This window comes from Zosterops lateralis, assembly GCF_965231275.1.
Source record: "Zosterops lateralis genome assembly, chromosome: 1".
Lineage (NCBI taxonomy): Eukaryota > Metazoa > Chordata > Aves > Passeriformes > Zosteropidae > Zosterops > Zosterops lateralis.
In genome coordinates, this window is record NC_139762.1 from 132,774,676 (window position 1) to 132,793,967 (window position 19,292).

A 19,292-nucleotide genomic window follows, 5' to 3' on the forward strand; every position below is an offset into this window, starting at 1 on the left:
ATATTTGCTGTGTAAATTTATATTTGCTTTTCTTCCTATTTTTATAGACAAAAAGGGAAATAGTGAGATCAGGTGTCCTGTTGTGGTCACATTTCTGCTTCTCCCACTTCTCATTCCGTTACAGAAAATAACAGATGTTTACTGTGTTATCCAGGTTGTTAAAGTGCGCCCAAGTGGAAGAGGTTTTCCCTTTTATCCCCCAGTTCTTCCACTGGCTTTTGTTACTGCTGCACACAAGGGTCATCATCTCGGATCTGAGCCTACTATAACACACACTGCTTAAAGGTAAAGAGAGGTTTTTTTGTTCTGCCTCTCTAATAACAGGAGGAATTGGGCTAAACTGTTGTCTCTGTTCTTCACTTTAGTTCTCTTTTGATTTTGTTTTCAAAGCCATTCTACAAACAAGTGTGGGTGAGGGCTTAGGTTTCCAGTAAGTACTGTATGAAGTATTTACTTACTTTGATGTCCATTTGACCCTGTTCAAGATACTGGTGCCTGCTCAATCAGCCTTAGATCCTTCTGAAATGAATGGCAGCAAAGGGCAGGTGGACAACAGAATGACACCAGGATCCTAAGTGAAGGAAGCAGTCAATATGCTGAAATACTGAGGAAATGCTGAAGAGATGGGCTGACAGGCACTGCATGGGCTTCAGCAAGGAGAATTGCTAAGTCCTGTGCTGGGGGACAAATAACTCTTACGCCCCAGTCTGGGCTAGGTGTGGACTAGCCAGGAAGCAACACTGCAGAGGAGCTGGGATTGCTCATGGGAAACTAGTTGTGCTTATGGCCAGCCATCTGCTGGGATGGCTGTTAGCAAGAGGGTAGCCATCCTTCCCCCGTGTTTGACACTTGTGAAGTCGTGTCTGGGCTCTATAATGCAAGAAAATGGAGTACCATAATGGAGAAAGTCCAATGGGAGCTACCCAAGCTTGTCAGGGAGGTGGAGCATGTGACACTGACTGGGAGAATTGTATCTCTCCATGTTTGGGAAGAGATGGGAAAAGCAAAGAGCAGATTTTACTGATATTTACGACTGCCTGAACAGAGGATACTGAGAAGTTGGAGCCTTCTGATGTGCCTGAGAACTTCTCAGAGGTACATGGCAATAAGGAGAGGCAAAGGATGCAAATCTGAATGTGAGAATTTTTCACTGGAGGCTGTGGTGGGTTGACCTTGGCTGGTGGCCAGTTACCCACCAGCTGCTCTCTCACTACTCGTGCTTGATGGGACAGGGGAGAAAACAAGGTGATAAAGCTCTCGAGTTGAGATAAAGACATAAAGATTTCTTACCAGTTACTGTCACAGGCAAAACAGGCAAGACTTGGGGAGGATGGAAAAGTTGGAGTCGCAGAAGTTTATTGCCAGTTCAAGAAGATTTGGTTTGCGAGAAGCAGATAAAAAGTGAAACACCTTATCCCCTTCTTTTTTCCTGAGGCTCAGAAAAGCTCATTTACTCCTAGCCTCTATCCTTCTGTCCAGCAGCTTAGAGGGATGGGGAATAGAAGTTATGATCATATGTTCATAATAATTCCTCTCTGCTTAACCTTCCTCCTCACACATTTCCCCTGCTCCAGCATTGCTCCTTCCACAGGCTGCAGTCCTTCAGAGTAAACCTAGTCTAGCACAGATCCTCTGTGAGTCTCGTTTCCTTCAGGGCTTGTCCACCTGGTCTGGTTTGGGTCCTCCAAAGGCTACAGTGTGGATATGTGCTCTGGCACAGACCTGTAATCAGGCTGCAGGACAGTTCCTGCTCCACTGTGATCCCCTCTGTGGGCTACAGGGAAATAAATACCTGCAGTGGATTTCCTTTCAATGATGTATCTAGTCTGGCATTACCTCTGGCTGAATAGACTCAAAATTGCTGTTTAAAAAAAGGGAAATTTGCAGAGTGTTAAATATTAGTAACCAACCTAGAATAGCTGATGTCTGGGTATTGTTGGGCCTTCCTCATGGTGAAGAGAGATACTTCGGATACAGGAGCTGGGAGTCAGTGTTACATTTGATTTATAGGGAAAAGGTAGAACCAAACCCACATGATTTTCCAGTTTATTGTATTTCTGTGGTTCTTCAAAGGTTTCTGGCAAATGAAATAAGGTTAAAACTGTAGAAATGGAAAGTTTTCATTTTGTTTCCAAGAAATATGCCAAGTGATTAGGTTAGAGAGTAATTTATGGAAGAAATGAAAAACGTAGTGTTCTCTGGAATGTAAGGGATGTATGGGAATTTTATTTTTTTTTAATTAAGTAACAATAGATGATTTATGTGTTAATGGGAAAAGCAAACATAACTGGATTGTCACAATTTACATGTCTGTAATCAAAATCTGAGAAGGGGAGACAACTGCTGCACAGCAGAAGTATCTAAAATAGCCATGTACTAGTCTTTTCATTAATTTAACAGATCTTGAAATGCTGATGGATGCCTTTGAAAGCTGACAGATACAACCTAGTAATGAAGCTGAGAAAGCAGTACCTGCAGTGAGTTCCAGGATCACCAAGACTGGGAAGAAGAATGAGCAGAGAACTGGGGAGAGGCAGAGGGAATGTGGTTGCCAGGAGCTCGTAGAAGGGGCAGTTGAGCAGACCTGGCATCTCATTACTGAACAGGAAGGGGAATGGGGGAGCATCACCACAGCTGAGGTCAGAGCAGGAGAGGATTTCAGTGAACTTTAAGGAAAATGAGCCACCACAAACTTGTTGGAAGAAAACAAACATCAGTCTATCTTGAAGAAGGGCAAGAAGAGGATCTGGGGAACTACTGTCTGGGACAGCCTGACCTTGGTCTCTGGGAAGGACGAAGGAGCAAACTATGCCAAGGACAGGAAGGTGATTAAGGGTAGTCAGCCTGGATTTGTGCCTTACTGACCTGATGGAACTTCTGCAGTGAGGTGATTGGATCAATAGATAAGAGCAGAGCAGTAGAAGTTTGTTTATCTTGGCTTCTGTGAGGCCCTTGAAGCTGTCACCTGTAGCATCATTGGCAAACTGATGGAGTACAGGCTAGGTAAATGCATGGTGAGGTGGACTGAAAAGTAGGTGAATTTATGGGGCCAAAAGCTTGTAATGAGTGAGACAAAGTCCATGCAGAAGCCACTAGTTACTGCTAGTATATCCCAGGGTTCAATACTGGGGGCTGTATTTTTTAACATTTTTAATAATTACCTGGATGATGAGAGAGTGCACCTTCACCAAGTTTGCTAGTAACACAAAACTGGGAGGAGAGGCTCCTATGCCAAATAGTCCCTGTTCAGAGACCCTCAATACACTGCAGAAGTAGGAACATGGGAACTTTATGAAGTTCAACAGAGGAAAATGTCAAATCCCACATCTGGGGAAGAATACTAGATTGGTCACATACCAGTACAAACTGGTAGCCAACTGGCTGGGAAACATTCTTGCAGAAAAAGGACCCAGAATCCATTTGGAAAAGTTGAGCAGGAGGCAGCAACGTGCCCTTGTAGTGGAAAAGGCCAACAGCACACCTTTGGAAGAGCACTGCCAATGGGTTGAGGAGGATGATTTGTTCCTTCACCTCAGCACTAGAGAGACACACCACAGCTTGGCAGTGGTTGAGATTGGCAGGCACTATTGAAGACCATCATCTAGTCCTCCCTCCTCAAGTGAGGTCAGGAAAAACAGATTGCTCAGGACTGTATCTAGTAAGGGGTTGAAAATCTCCACAACCCTCTCTGTGCAATCTTCCTGGTGCTCAAACAACCAGGTAGTAAAACTGTGTTCTGTTTAGACAGGGCACGATGTGTCTCTGTTTGGGAACCACTGAGAAGTCAGGCTCCCTCTTTACACCCTCCCATCAGTATGAATAAACACTGATAAGGTGCTCTTGAGACATTATTTCCTTGAGCAGAGGGTAGTGAGGGCCTCTGCAGTGTTCAAGCATTTGTTTTCTGGGGCTATTTTTTTTTGTAAGGAATGTAGCTTGTGGATATGGCAGTGCACAGTGACCAGCAGATGTGGAATCTTTGTTTCAGTTTCTTTTTTAACATATTCTGAAATGCTTAGCATTTAAACATCTATATTAATGCAGTTTTTATGAAGATATTGATTATTTTGAAAGGTTTTTGAAAGATAAATGTATCTATGATCTGCTGAACTATTAGAAAGACATTGCAGGCAGTGTCTGATTTCTGAGCAGAACTATTTGGAAAGTAACTTCTTCCCAGGTATCTTTGTATTTCAGTTGTGGTTTTCTGCCAGAATTCCCACTGCAGAGGGGATGTTTGAATTGTGCTCCATCACTTATGTCAACAATTGCAATGTTTGTCTTCCACCCAACCAGGACTGGATTCTTAGAGTGAAAAACTCTAATATTTGCCAGCAGCTTAGTATTTGTTTCCAGGCAGTGTGTAGTTTATCTTATACTGACTTTTATATCTTTGAGAGCACAATTTGTAAGTTCAGTCAGAAGCAAATGGCATGGGGATAGGATCCCTGCCTGGAATTGTTTCATGTTGCTTACAAATGAACTCTACCTCTCTCTTAACTGTGGCACTAATGGCAAGGATCATGGATAGACTAAAGCATGAATGTTTCCTCCTGCAGAGGTCTGGGGTTTGTGTTTCACCAAAAAGCTCACATTTTGTAGTTTCTGGGGAAATACAAGTGTAATATTTGTCTTCCTGAAATTTCACTGAGTAGAACGTGGTTTCCCCAAGGTTCTTTAGAGTCTGTAAGTAGGTTGTTGCAATGCTGTATCTCCCTGAGACACGGGGTGAGATGGTGCTGGTGGGACCTGGGAAGCTGTGGCTGTGTGGACACTTTTGGACAGTCCTGCATTGGGCAGCCAACGAGAAAACTACAGGGGAAGCGACATTAAGCAAAAGGAGGTGGTGGAGAGCCAGCTTTGAACAGATGACGACAATTTCATGCTAAAAACTTAGAGCAGTGTGAGTGTGCACACTATCATAGGACTGATCGCTCGGTTTTGGCCTCACTACCACTTTTTGGAAAATGTAGTGGGTTTAGCTTTTGTCCTCTGTAGGCTCATTAGGGATCTCTCCTGAGTGACTCTGTCCGGGTGCATGCTGTCCGTTTCCTTGACGAATTGCTTTGGTTGCATCATCTGCAGAAACGAAATCTGTATTTTTCACCTCTAGAGAGCGACCTCGAGCTGCTCTCGAATACCTGCCGGGGTAAAGGCTCTCCTGAAGCCTTTGCTGAATGATTTGCGTTTGAACTGAAGTGTTTGGTCTTTGAATGGTCTCGTGGTCTCACAGTACAAGGAAGTTTTTAATATTGTCCATAACTATTATGTTTTGCTTCCCCATACTCCCTAAAGATTTCTGTGGTGCCAAGCACATATCCAGCTTCTCTCTGAAGAACCTGAAGCCATTGGCATGTCCCAGTGGTGCAAGAGAATTCTGGTGGACTCAGAATTACTGCTTAAAATGGTATATGTCTAACTTAAGGTCTATTATGAGATTTCAATATTTTAAAAGTAGGTTCTTTGACTACACTGTTTACTAGTACTGCTTATTTTACTAAATATTAAATGAAGAAATTTGAGGGATCATATATATTTTCCATCACAGCAAAAGTCTTCAGCTTTCAACATTCTGTACCATCTCCTTTTGCAGTGTTCAATCCTGCTCCACACCAATGGCAACAGGAGTGATCCTGCAGCTGAAGGCTGTAGAACTTTAATGCAGGCCTTTTAATCTTTTTCTCCTTTTAAATAGATTTTTGAGTTTTTTGACGTGTGAAAATATTCCTGTAGTTTCTGAGCTATTAATTTTTTTCTTTCCATGACAAACTTAGGTTTTTAGATGAAATACTCAAAATATAGAGCTTTGATAACTTCTAGTACAGCCTGGCAAAAGGTTACCTTTTCCTTTCAGACTCTTCAGGAAGAATTCCTGGTCTCTAGGGACACGTAGGAATCATTACACAGTTACTTGATCCTGCACGTGTTTGTTTTGCCATTCTCTACTTTGTGCGAGCAATAGTATCAGTCCAAAGCAGATCTGCCAGCTGGTCCAGCCAAACCCCACCTGTTTTCCCATGTCCTGGCTACCTCTTTTGGCTAAGAGAAAACAGAAAAGCTGTTTTCAACCAAACTTCATCTGTAAATATGGAGAAAGCAACTCTAAGGAGCGTCAGTCTGGATTACATGGGACAGTCTCACTTGGTAAGGCCCTGCTTTCCCACAGCAGAGCAGCCAGGAGCAGGGCCTCATCCATGCTTGCTTCCCAGTCCTGTTCTGCTCTCTCACATCACCTTGGTTACATTACTCTGTTACAGGTCATTGCATGTTCCTTACTGAATCTCTTAGTTCTCTGTCCTTCTGCAACTCCAACTTTCCCACTTTCCCCTTTTCCCCCACTTCTCTACACTCTTCTACTCCTCCCTTTCCTTGTTCCTCTTGTACTTATAAACTGCCACACTACCAGAGGCTGCAGTTTTGAATGTTTTCATGTTGCTAAGTGATATTTTTCCTCTTTTTTCAACAGCCTGGTTTTCTTAGAAGTGTTTAGTACCTACAGTCCTCACTTGGTTGCCCTAAATTCAGATGCATTCTTGTCTTTATCTCCCACAGCTAAACAACGGCTTAACTTGCCACATTCACCCTTGTGAAAGCTTGTAGTCATTACTAAAACTATTTTCTTGGACAACACTGTTTCAGAATTGGTTATATTTCACTATGTATTTGTTGACTGTGTTGTTACAACCTGCTCATAAGGGCCTATCCAACCTGCACCAGGCTCTGGAGCATTTGACTTGACATGTGCATCAATGCCCCAAAGTGTTGTGAAGCAAAGGACAGGCTGATTATTTGGCCAATCTACTCATTATGCTCCACTGATTAAGGGTCTGGAAATATTAAACTACATATGGATTTTCAGCTACTAATGGTAAAGCAAGTAATCAAGAATGAAAAGACACAGTTTTCACCAGCTGTTGGAGTCAAACTATCCATAAAAATTCTAGTTATCCCTTGTGAAACCAGATCAGAATTACCTATGTCAGTGTTCTTTCAAATTAATTCAAGGCTAAATAGGTGTCAGAAAAAACCATGAAAACAAGCATCATGAGCTTAGATGAATGCAATAGGAAATACACAGGATATGCATCCAGAGAGAGTTCACCCTCAAGTGACAGGCCTGTACTGACTCTGGGACTGTTGTGGGAGAGGTGTCAGTGCCACTATGGCACCATGGAGACTCTGTTGGCCTGCCACTGATAAACAGGGCATTCAGATGGCTTTGAAGTGCTCAGCACCTCCAGAGACACTGTTCAAAGGCCAAATTTAAATTTTACTTTTTCAGACCATGATGAGTAATCTGTGCACAGAGAGGAATGTCTGCAATGCAGAGCCCCAACCTGTAGGAATTTCTTATTGTCATTTGCTCAAAACTAATAAATGTTTTTGGCTTCTTTCTTCCCCCAGCAGATAATTTTCCATTTAAAATAATGTTGAACCAGTGGGATGCAGTCATTCTGCCACTGCTGTTACCTGCACACAGCCTAGTGTGAAGTGGCAGAGTCTGCCTTAACATGCCACTGTAGCACTTGCTGAGTGCATTTCCACATTGAAAAGGATTAGTTCTGACACCATTGCTGTGCTGATGGATCATGGCTCTACACCAGTGAAACTATTATTTCAGCAGAGTGTTGTAAGAGTCCCTGTGTCTGCACTTACAGAGAAACTCTAAAACATCAGATTTGAGTTCCTGGTGGCAACAAAATCTGAAATTAATAATGATGAAGATTTTTGTGCTAAATAGTATATCAGTGACATTTTTAACTGGGGTACATAACTTTGAAGAATAAAGCTTATATCAATTTTATTTCATCAGTATGAAATTGAAATAGCAAGTTTCTTCCCCAATACCAAACGAGTGTAATATGAATTCTTCACTTAAACTGTCCAAAATGGTTAGTTTCTAAAAATGTGTGACACACCTGTAGTGGCTAAATTTTCATAAGAATTTAGAAAAGTGCATTTAAGTGCATATCTATGAGCATCTTTGTTACCAGCTAGAGGTGCTTTTATTCCAATTTCTCTCTGGTCTTGACCTGGGATCGTCATCTTGTGGAAATGCTGTGGTTTAGAAAAAACATCTTTGCCCAGCTTTGGCAGAGAGAGCTTTGGATGACTTTTGCAAAGGACTTTTTCCTCCTCTGAAGATATGAGGTGGTCCAATGGCACTGTAGATGAATGATGATGGATGAAAGAGCCAAACCTTTTGGGATTGTGTCTCTGAGGGGGCAGCACTAATGGTATCTTGAAACACCAACACATCTCATAGTGTGATGGGGTATATTTTTTGTAGATACTACATAGGCATTTACTGGTACCATGTTCAACACTGTGATGGCTGTGGCAGTCATTAGTAATACAAATAACACTTTCAAACCCAATACTCTTGAGTGTTTTGAGTGGGACCAAACTGTGGAAAACTGATAATTAAACTGTTTAGGAAGAATTAGCCCAGCTGATACCAGAATGGATTATAGTACCTGTATCTTGGTATTTTTCTAAAAATTACTGTGGTTAGTGCTGTAAAGTAATGGTTTCAAATTATTTTAGGATATTTTCTAATGGAAAATATATTAAGACAATAATTAGGTAAAAATAACTTCACATTCTTTAAAAGAAAAAACACTTCTAATTATTAAAAATCAGATTTATTAAGTATTTCAGCTGGCCTTATTAAAAGATATTGCTTAAGACATATAGAAAAGGATTCTCTTTTGTTTCTGTGAAAAAAGCTGTTGTAATAAAAAAGTGCATTTTTCATTCAAGCAATTCAGAGCTTCAAAACCTGTAGCTAAAATGAGCAGGTTACATAGCATCCCCATTTCAGTTAATGATCTCTTGCCACTTGTTTCTGTCAGCCTTGGATTGCACTCAGAATGCTGAATCAAACCTGTAATTTTCCTGTTGTTCTGCTTTGCTGGAGGACAGTTCAGGCTCCTAATTCAGGCCTTTGTATCTGTCATTGGCTCTCACACAGCTGACCCCAAGGAATGTAATAGTCAAACCAGAATAATAATACAAAATCCATTTTTGTTTAAAATACATTGGATATAATATACAAAAATATATTGGATAAAATATACAAAATATATTGGATTTTGTTTAAAATACAGTGGATACATTGTTCCTCTTGAACTATTTCTTAATTAAATTTTTTTTAAAAAAATCAAAAATTAAACCCACGCAAACTCCCTCCACAAAAAAATCCAAAACCCACAAACAAACTACCAACCAAAAAAACCCAAACCAAAACCAACAAACCCATGAGGTCCTCCACAGCAATGAAATTCAAGTTTCAGAAGATAGTTCTGAATTTCACAGCAACCTCTGGAAGTGGATCATCTGCTTTACAGAACTATTTTTAAGTAATTACTAACACCTTGTCCTATCTTAAGCAAGTGTTGGCAAAGGACAATATCTCAAAGCAATACATTTTGAAGTAGCCAATCTTTTTGCATAACAAGGCAAAGGAACCAGCATGTGAGCATTTCCTTCAAAAGAATGGGAGCAGCAGGGTTAGCAGACAGAAGGCAGCTTAACCAAAGTGTGAAATTGAGCTCTAGACAGCCAAAATGGTGGTGTCTGCATGTAAGCTGGCTGTCTCAGCTCTCACCATAGACAACCTGAGGAGAAGTTTGTTAGTGCTGTGTGAGCAGAGGGGTCTGGTGCCATTTCAAACACCATAAGGCAGCTGAGATCTGCTGGTAGAATCATGGAATTGTTTAGGTTGGAAAAAACTTTTAATATCATCAAATGTAGGATGATAACTAAGACACGGGACCAGTGGGAGGCCCATATCCATCTGGATCCTTCCTGGATCACTAAGTGCTTTGCTTTTCTGCCTGAATCCCTTCTGGCTGAGCAGCTGAACTTAGATCCCCATGGACTGTAGTGGGCCATAGACAGGGTTACATGTCTTCATCTCTAACTGAATCCCAAGGGCTTCATTTCCACACTGCGATGTCTCCAACCTCCTCAAGCTGCAGTTCCTACCTGGAGCTCTCACCAAATCACTGTTTTGCTAAGCTGCTTTCTTGTTTTTGCTGTTGCTTTTTAACCTTTCCTGAAGCTATTTAAATTTGTCAGGTTTTTCTTTCCCCTTATGGTGAATTGCACACAGAACACGAAAAAAAAGGTGCTGCCAAGTGTGAGCCCAGCCAAGCATTGAGTGTACTGGGATTATATCAGTGATCCAGATGTGGTCAGACACTGCAGGTTCAGGCTCATGGCTTTGTCTCAACCATCAGGTGTGTGAAGATCAAACACTTGGTGCCTTCCCAGCTGCTGGTCTTTCTTCTGGGGCTTCTGACTGCTCTGCTTGCACAGGTGTAGCACACACCACACAGCAGGGGCAGAGTGAAGCTGGATGAACACCTGGGCACTGAAAGGATGTCATGGATAGATCTAATGGACAAAGAGACCGTACCCTCCAGCAGTGTTTTGGTCCTCAGCACCTTCTGAAAAGAGCAGCCGGGTGAATCAAAAATTCAGAGAATGTTCTCAGCCTGAATGAACTCATGCAAAAGCAGCTGGGATACTTCTCAAAATTAGTTCTTCCTGATAGACCTCTTTGCTTTTATACATATCCAGCTTTTATACAGCTGTCTTAGTTGGTGTACTGCCATGGTATCCCTTACAATGTGTGTATTTATTTTGCCAGCAACACAAAGGCTTGAATATTCCCTTTTTGCAGGTTTCAAAATGAGCCAGAGAGCTAAATCTCCAAATTTCCAGACATGTTCAGATTTGCAAATCCATCAAATCTCAATCTAATTTAAGCCCAAATATTCAAAGACACGTAAATGTTATCTAGTCACATTTAGACGAAAAGAATGCCAGAGCAGAGAACCATGAAATTAATAATTTAATAGAATTCCTCAAATAAATAGGAATGCATTATTTACTCTCATCACCAGGTGCTTCCACAAGACTGAGGTAGTGTCTTACCACAGGAGAATAACTAACTTTTAGAAAATAAGATTATCTTGTTTTCCTTTCCTGTATAGATGGAGTTCCCACTGCTGTTTGTTTGACTATGGAATTAAAAAGTGCAACAATTTTAAACTGAGGCAAATGAATCAGTCAAGCAGCCCTTGAGTTGTCACCATTCACAGACACCGTTTACTGACTGTCACATCACAGCAAACTGAGATCAGTGCTACCTTATGTTAATTCACAGATGAACCAACTCTTTCAGATAGAAATTAATGGAACTGATCTTAACAGAGCAAGAAAAATCTCAGCTGAAGAGGGAAACCTCCATCAAGGAAAAGGGCTCGATCATTTGATGGAGAGACAGCCCTTGCAACACAGCATTTCTGCTGCATTTGTAAATGAAAGGCTTCTGGCAAACTGAGCTCAACCAGGCGGGAGCAGCCTCCGGCCCTGCTCTGCTTCCAAAGGAAAACACAGCCATGTTGTCGTCATTCAGAGAAGGAGTGGAAGGAAGAAATAAGTAATCTGCTGAGATGAGAATTGTAATTGGGATATATTTTGAAACTGATGTAAATCTTGTTTGGTGACGTGCTGGTGAGTCACCAGGGTGGGTGGAAGTGATTTTGCATAATAACAGTATCATCTGCTTTCTGCAACAGCAAACACGGGCTCTGTGCAGCAGCCAATGAGTCATATGCTGTGTACCAACCTAAAAAGGGTGAAACCTCAAAATATTTACAGTTGCATTTCACATCTCAGTGCTAAAAGGCATTGGGAGTGGTCACGGGTGGTGCACAGCTATTCTGGTTTCCTCTGCACTGACCACATCCAACCCAGGGGTCAAAACTTTGGAGGAACCTTAGGAAGATGCTGCTCTAGGCTCCACAGTGTTTAGACAGAATAAAAGAGGACAGACATGAACAGGAGGACAGAATCTTTCAGAATTAGCATTTATAAAGAATGAATTGAGAATAATTGTACTGAGGTAACAGTACAGGTAACAGGCTGAATTCAGAATAATTGTACTGAGGTAAATTTTCAGTGTCACTTTCAAATAAGCTCAGCAGAAGTGCTGGAGCTCGAAGGAAGGCACACACACAAAAGGATGTGCTAAAGTTTAGAAATATTCACAAGTACTTATTGATTGGAGATTTTTTTCATTCTCCTTTTTATGAACACTTTATTTTTTAGATGACAAAATATGATTTAAAATTTAGCATGATTGCTCTTAGTAGGGCTCTTACACACTGATAACACAAATGTAATTAAGTCCTGCTGGTTTCCATCTCCTTTTTCCTGTCCTCTTGGCACTGTAGGGAACAGAAAAAAAGCCTAGGAAAAGAAGACAGCACAATATTGTATTTGTTTATAGTTGACTGAGTAAACTCTGTATATGTAGAATTAGAAATTCCTCAACTTACAGAGCTTTCCTAATGTAGAACATAACTAATGGAGTGTCTGACTACTTCCTTTTTAATTGCGTTTAGATTTTCCTGCCCTGTTGCTTTAGACTGATAAAGTATCTAGTCTATATCAAAACAAATTAACTATCTATAAACGATTAAAATGTGGCAGTACCTGCTCACTTTTGTAATACCCACAGAGAGAAAAATACATCCAAAGGAAAAAGTCAAAGATATTTAATTAAGACTTGGGTATTAAGGCCATAAAATTTCAGGCTCATTCTGCCAGGAACAACTGAAGTGATAAATGTTTACCCAGTATGATACTTAGTTACATAAAATACTGCTTTCATAACTAGGTTTTATGATTTACCTTCTTAATTAGGAATAAAGTGTAGTCTTGGAACAGAGTACAAGGTAAACAGATTTTATGTGGAGGAGCTCTGCAGAGACTTAGTAAATGAGAATAAATCCATCAGTGCTCTGTGCTGCAGCTCTGTTCTGAGTTTTCTAGGGACATTGTGGTTGGTGCCAATGTTGGCTGCTGCAAACTGGCAGCGATTGATTTGTGCCCTTGTGGGGACAAACTCAATGGCTTTCTGCTGGGGGGTACCACCCAGGTGTTCTGAGCTTCTCTCTGCATTATCCTGTCTTACTTACACTTAATATCCTTGCTGGATATTACACTTGATGTTCTTTATTCGGGCACCTTAATCAACATTCGAGATATTTAAACACTCTCAAATGAGGCCTGGTGCACAGCTGACAATTCTTTATCCCAGAAAATAATATTATTTCACTAGCTGCCAGTTTATTTGAACAAGCCTGGGACACCCAAAGGGACTGTAGGAAGACCTTATTCCTTCTTTAAGAAAGAGATCTCAGCTGGGCTGTCACAGCCCAGCAATACTTTGTAGGATGTGTTTCCATGGGTGGTTGTTGCACCCTCCAAACAGTCTGGTGAAGGGAATGGCTGTTTAGAACAACCAGCAGCTCTTGATGTGACAAAATAATACAGCCAAAGCTTCTTTATTATGACCTTCTTCGTACCTCCTTTTCTTTTGATCCCCTTTGGACTATTTGAACTCACAGGAAAGGAGATATTTTCCATGAGGACAAATACACCTAGCCATTAGCAAGCATCCCACTTTCCTGGAAACCTGGGATCCACTATCACCCAGTCTCTGCTTCTGTGCAGTGGTTACAATCTACTTTCTATCCTTGACTGCAAATGGGGTAACTCTCCATTCCAAGAGCTGCAAAGGGCACTGCTGCTCAATTCACAAATTAAGCAAATATCCTCATGCAACTTCAGAATGTTTGAACTTCCAATGTGTCAGAAGTTAGACGAGGCAAACCTAAGGGTTTGTTTTTCCATATACTGATTTTGAAGATTTCTGTTCACACAGCACACAGAAGAAGCATGATGCACATTGTACAAACATGCATATCTGCCCCAATTTTCAGTCATAAGGTATCAGTGAGATGCCATGCAGTGAGGACACTTTGATGCCTGCTATGTTTCACTACTTGCTGGGAAAATCAATATGATTATGCTGATTCTAAATTTCCCACTTATGCAAAGGTTACAGTTTGTTCACTGAGAAACATTCACTATTTACAAGGGAAGGAAACTGGGCCCTGACAAGTTCAGGTCAGCATTAAAGTCCAGCTGTGGTACAAAGGCTGAGAAAGCTTAAAAGAAATGAGCATGAATTTCCTTGATTGTACTCCATCACAGGAAACTTATGTGCTGCCAGGCAACAGTTATTCACAACTAAGAATCTAGTAAATTATTATTTTGAAACTGATTTGAAAGGTTCAGATGAGGGAATTCAAGGCCTTGCTCTCTGACTCTGTGAAATTGGAATTCGAGGTTCTGTTCAGAGTCATTTTCAAACATGAAAAAGATGCAGTGGAAGAGTGAATTAATTTACTTCTCTATATTTATGAGCTGTTTGGAGACATCTTACCAAACCTTCACATGTAGCTAATATTGAGTATCACCCACACATGTGCAGGAAGCTGTGAATTCTAAACTGAAAATTTTCTTGGTTTGAATGGCCGTATCAGATAAATGAATGCTACTATTTCCTTGTTGAAAGAAATGCATAATTGATACAGATCAATGTGGAAATTATATGCTATAAATTTAAAAACTTAAAGAGAATTATTTGAGAAATCAAGGCAAGCGAATTTTATTTTTCAAGTGTTCACAACAATAAAAGAGGAAGGCTTGATCATTTACTCATATAAACAGTGTGAAAGCTGCAGAGGCAATCTTGCTTCCAGGAATATTGCAAGCTTGGAATGATGATGTCAAATGGGTATAACACAGCTAAATAATTATATTTCTCCTCATGTACACAGAATACATTACTAGAAAGAAAAAGTTTTAAATTCAAATTCTTCTCTCCCCTCTAATAATGTTCTTGAACTACAGGAGTCCTGGGTAGGTCAGTAAACTGATCTGCTGTCTACTTTCTGGGGTGAAGAGAACAAGCTTGTGAGAAAAGCTGGCAAGAAACCAGATTTAAGACCATCTAATAAAAGAAGCAGAGATCCTACACAAAAGGGAGGCAGGACATCTCCTATTGCTTCTTCTGCACCTAACACTGAAATGGTCATTGGGATACAAAAGCATTAATTGACCCAGTATCACCAAAGGGAAAATTAATAATGAGTCCTACAACATTTATGTGTGGATTCTATGAGGAAGAGTTTCTTTTCATTATTTAAAACTTATTTTAGAGGGAAATATAAACATAAATTCCCTGAGATTCCCTTCCCTTGTTCAACCCCTGCCCATCCTGTCCTTTTACTTTCTACTCCCATTATTTCAAGTAGCATATTTTGAAACCAGCATACACAGAGCAGACATCACTGACAGCATGAGGAGGAAAAGCATCACAGCAGTCTGCACCAGGCAGCACAAAACCAGAGCAGCTAAAACACAGTCCAAGCTCCACTAATAGGATCTGTGAGAAACCGCGCTTTTTTAGCAATTAATGAAGAGAGGTCAGATTTTAATGCCTTAATCATCTCCTGGTGTGAGGGTAGCAGCATGAAAAATTAAATTTGATCCAAATAAATTGCATTTTTAATCCTTCTCTTGCTAAGTTACACCACCTCCGGTGCTGAAGTAGAGGAACAAAAACAAATTGTGAAGTTTTTTCCCCTCAAGAGCTCAGCAGATTTTAATTCTTCACTTGCACATTGCCTTCAACCTTTTCTTGCCTGGCATCAATTGCTCTCCACCCAGCTTCACAGGCTGAGCATCTCCCATCTGATTACACTACAGGAAGAGATGGAGTCAGGCCAAGGATTCCTCTGATCCTGGATATTTTCTCTTTCTGGAGGCAGATTTCCTTTTCTGTCCGTTTTCTTTCTCAATACAAGTCTCAGTGCAAAACTAATATTATTGAATTCCTATCCCTGTACTGTTAACTTGCTGTATTAAAGATGCCATCATCTGTTTCATGCCAGCCAACATGCACTTCCCTGCCATAGGCTGTGGTATTTTATAGCTGCAGCACACACCCTCTACACAATGGCTGAGCACCTCTGTGCCTCAGAATTTGCTCTTTAGCTTGGAGGGAATCAGAATGGTGCAGATACATCAACACTGTGCCCTGCACAATTGGCAGTAAGGAGTAATTTTCAATAATTCAGAATGAATTATAATAAAAGGGTACCCACAATTGCATTTGGCTCTTTTAACAAAACAGCACAAACCTCTTTTTTTCTCCAAGTCTCTTAAATTTATTTTAAACACACCAAAGTATAAAACTTCCTTTAGCTGTGGAAAAAAAAAATCCAGTTTCGAAAAGTAATTCTCAGTTCCACTAGGAGCTGATGAAAATAAATCATTGACTTATTAGAGCTAACGAACATTTGATTTTAGTCATACAAAAAATCTTATTTGAAAGTGTGTTTTTAATTAAAATTCAAAATGATACCAGAAGTTTAAATAGGAAATCTGTAATAGTTACATTATTATTTTTTCTGCAGTAATATTCTCAATGTTCCACCAAAAGTGGAAATTTGAAAGGTGATGTGAAATACTAGAGCAAGGAAAATGAACATGGTTCAATATACTGCTTTAAGACCCCACTTCACATTTATGGTCTAATTCCTGTCTAGTGGTGGTAGTAGTAACAGGAAAAAAAGAAAAGCCTTTTGTTGCTCTCTTGCCATTGGTTTTTCAAGCGTTTGAAAACTCTGCTAGGAAAAATAAGTGTCAGAAGGCAAAGTTCCTGCAAGTACAGCTAGAACTGAAATCAAAGCGATGTGAAAACACACATGCCAGCAGCCACCAGCCTGCCAGAGCCCCTTAAACTTTTAAGTTAAAATGAAACAAACTACAAAGGCTCCCCCAAGTTTCTGCTCCAGTGTGTTCTTCATTTAGAGCTCTTGTTTTAGGAAGTTTTGCACAATTACAGTGTAAGACACTGGTGTGCTGTTCCTGCTTTCATTTGAAGACTCAGGGATGTCTGGCAGTTTTTCCTGGGCCATGCTCTATGCTCACCTAGGACACACACAACTCCTGGGAAGGCTTCTTTATTGGCTTCAGACACCCTTATATCCCATTGCCCTGGGGACTGCTTGCTGGGGAGCAGTTTGATTGAAATATAATCTCTTTCAAAACTCTCTTTTTATAAAATAAAGTATTTTTAATCTACCAAAACATTACCACAGTGATGAAAAAGTAGCTCAGATCATTGCCCCTCTCACCCTGGGACCTTGGTAGCACAAATACGGGGACAAGAGCTGTTATCAGCACTCACATGGGTAAGGGGTCTCAGCAGACCTCAGTCAGAAATTAAGATAGCTGTGAGTCAGTATTTGGCTGGGAAGCTGCTTAGAAACCCCTCAGTGGTCATCTGTTTCAGGAAGCACAATGGATGATCTGGTGGCTTGGACAGCAGTCTCTGATCTGAATCCCTTCAGAACAAGAACATGGGACCAGCCATCTGGGATGCAAAGCTAAGGCCTATGGGATCCTCATAAAGGTCTTAAACCAGCCTTAGGGAAAAGAGCTTTTACTCCAGAGACTCTGTGTTCCTCCTTGCAGCTCCCATAACACTGGACAGCTTGATTCTGGACTTCAATGGATGAATTGTTTTTAGCCGACATCCTTACTGTTTAATGTCATGAAGTGCAGAACATGACTTCTGTATTGCTCTGTAAGTTCTGAGAGGGAAAGAGTCATTCCTGCAGCTCTACTGCAAAGTTATTCCAGGAGAGAAACATTTACCTGGGATAAAGTCTTCCTCTCAGGATATGATTCCAACCCTGCAGGGACCTTGTGAAGCAATACAAACTGCAACCACCCATCAAAACGACTCAGTGCAGAATCTGTCTCTCACTTAGATTACCCAAGCATAAGCTTAGTCCGTTTTGCAGGAGTCTCATGTTCTTGGTTGTTTCGCAGACTCAAGAGGAAACAGTGGAAGTATCTCTGGAGTTGAGCATTCAGTATTGCACCTTCAGTTCCCAGTTATACACCAGTGAACTGCAGTGGGAGCAAGGCTCTCCCGGCTAAAACAGGGGACAGATGGCTTAGTGAAACAGGGCCACAAGATGCATTTGGGGCACTTGAACTAGGTGTGAATTATTAAAAAACTATGGATATTGATCTAATACCAGTATCCAACTATGACGGACAAAGACTCTCTAACAGTTTAAAGTTAGAAAGTGTATGTTTATTACGACGCCGGGCAGCGCAATTTACAGATGATCACAGGGTCGTTTTATCACAGAATCACATAATCACAGAATGTGTAGGTTGGAAGAGACCTTCAAGATCATCAAGTCCAACCCAGTTCTAACACCTCAACTAGGTCATGGTATCAAGTGCCACATCCAGTTTCCTTTTAAACACATCCAGGGATGGTGACTCCACCACCTCCCCGGGCAGACTATTCCAGTATTTAATCACTCTTTCTGTGAAAAACTTCTCCTAATATCCAACCTATTTCCCTTGACACAGCTTAAGACTGTGTCCTCTCGTTCTGTCAGTTGCTGCCTGGAGAAAGAGACCAACCCCCAGCTGTCTACAACCCCCCTTGAGGAAGTTATAGAGAGTGATAAGGTCACCTCTGGGTCTCCTTTTCTCCAGGCTAAACAACCCCAGCTCCCTCAGTCATTTTTCACATGGCTTGTTTTCCAAGCCCTTCACCAGCCTCGTTGCCTCCTCTGGACGTGCTCGAGCATCTCAACGTCCTTCCTAAACCGAGGGACCAGAACTAGACAAAGCATTCAAGGTGTGGCCTCACCAGTGCTGAGTACAGGGGAAGAATGACCTCCCTGCTCCTGCTGGCCACACCATTCCTGTTCCAGGCCAGGATGCCATTGGCCCTCTTGGCCACCTGGGCAAATGTATGTACAGGAGTATTGAATACCCAAAACACAAATGCATATTCATAACTCTGGTACATCCCGTTCCCCACTTTGTATGGTAATTAACCCAAAAAGCCATTAAGTGTGCATAGTTTGTTCTTTGAAATGGGTCGGTGGTCTTTTTTATAGGGTGGGGTCCCAAAATGATGAAGTAAGATGAGTCTTCCTCTCTTTGACTTTTTAACCTTTGACAGCTGAATCCTGTTTTTTTCAGGACTGTCTGATTTACGATTGTATTGTATTCATGGGGTCTATTGATCATTCAGGATGCAAAAGCCTAGTTTGACAGCTTCCATGATTTATCAGTTCCTTCCATGATTTATCAGTTCCTTCCATGATTTATCAGTTCCTTCAGTCTGGCTTCTGTTAACAAAAAAAGGGAAGTCCTAGCTACATTGTCTCAGCACTATCTATTTTGACTAAAGTCTTTAATTCTTCTAAATGAATAGGTCTAAATCTTGCTTCAGGTGCAAGACCAGGCCGGGGGATGCTGTGCAGTGCGAGCTGTGGCACGTACCTGTAAATCCTGACCGTCCAGAGCCTAACCCGGGGAGG